Raw genomic sequence first — 924 nt, 5'->3', positions numbered from 1 at the left:
AGAATCCACAAGGAGATGAATGGCCTGGCCCGTGAGCCCCAGCTCAGTGTTCCCCAGGTCCTGTTGGAGATGACATGTTCCATTGGCAAGCTGCAATAATGGGGCCAAATGATAGTCCCGATCAGGGTGGAGTATTTTTCTTGACAATTCATTTCCCAACAGATGATCCCTTCAAACCACCCAAGGTTGCATTTACAACAAGAATTTACCATCCAGATATGAACAGTAATGGCAGCATTTGTCTTGATATTCTGCCGTCACAGTGGTCACCAGCACTATTTCAAAAGTACTCTTGTCCATCTGTTCTCTGTTGTGTGATCCCAATCCAGATGATCCTTTAGTGCCTGAGATCACACGGATCTACAAAACAGATAGAGAAAAATACAACAGAATAGCTCGGGAATGGACTCAGAAGTATGCGATGTAATTAAATTATTGGATAACCTCTACAAATAAAGATAGGGGAACTCTGAAAGAGAAAGTCCTTTTGATTTCCATTTGACTGCTTTCTATGAGCCCACGCCTCATCTTCCCCTGTGCACATGTTTACCTGACACAGCAGTGCTGCCTGTTGTACATACTTGGAACAACAAAATAGAAATACTGTATTTCCTGTACCAACATTGACTCCTAGCAAAGAAGTGTGTGTGTGAAAAGCCACTTCTTCAGTCATAACCTAGTTGTAAGAATAAAAGCTTTCCTTATCGACTTAATTGGATAAACAATGCAAGGGCAGGGGTGGGTGTTGTATGGTTTGGGGTGGGTGGAATCCGAGGGGAGGAGCCAAGATGGCCACATGAAGGAATGAAACTTAGGTGCTCTCTGATAAAACTCATAAGCTAAGGACTCTAACTAAACCTTCCAGAGACAGAACCCGCAAAGGGACCCAGTGAGGCAGTTCTCCTACTCAAGGTAACCTGGAAA

The 924-nt window shown here is 43.7% G+C and overlaps 1 pseudogene; it reads left to right on the top strand.

The window, feature by feature from the left end:
- LOC141489608 (ubiquitin-conjugating enzyme E2 D2 pseudogene) lies at positions 1–653 on the top strand (annotated as a pseudogene).
- The last annotated feature ends 271 nt before the right edge of the window (positions 654–924 follow it).

Source organism: Macrotis lagotis, chromosome 5 (assembly GCF_037893015.1).
Source record: "Macrotis lagotis isolate mMagLag1 chromosome 5, bilby.v1.9.chrom.fasta, whole genome shotgun sequence".
Classification (NCBI taxonomy): domain Eukaryota; kingdom Metazoa; phylum Chordata; class Mammalia; order Peramelemorphia; family Peramelidae; genus Macrotis; species Macrotis lagotis.
This window is presented reverse-complemented; position numbering and strand designations above follow the sequence as displayed.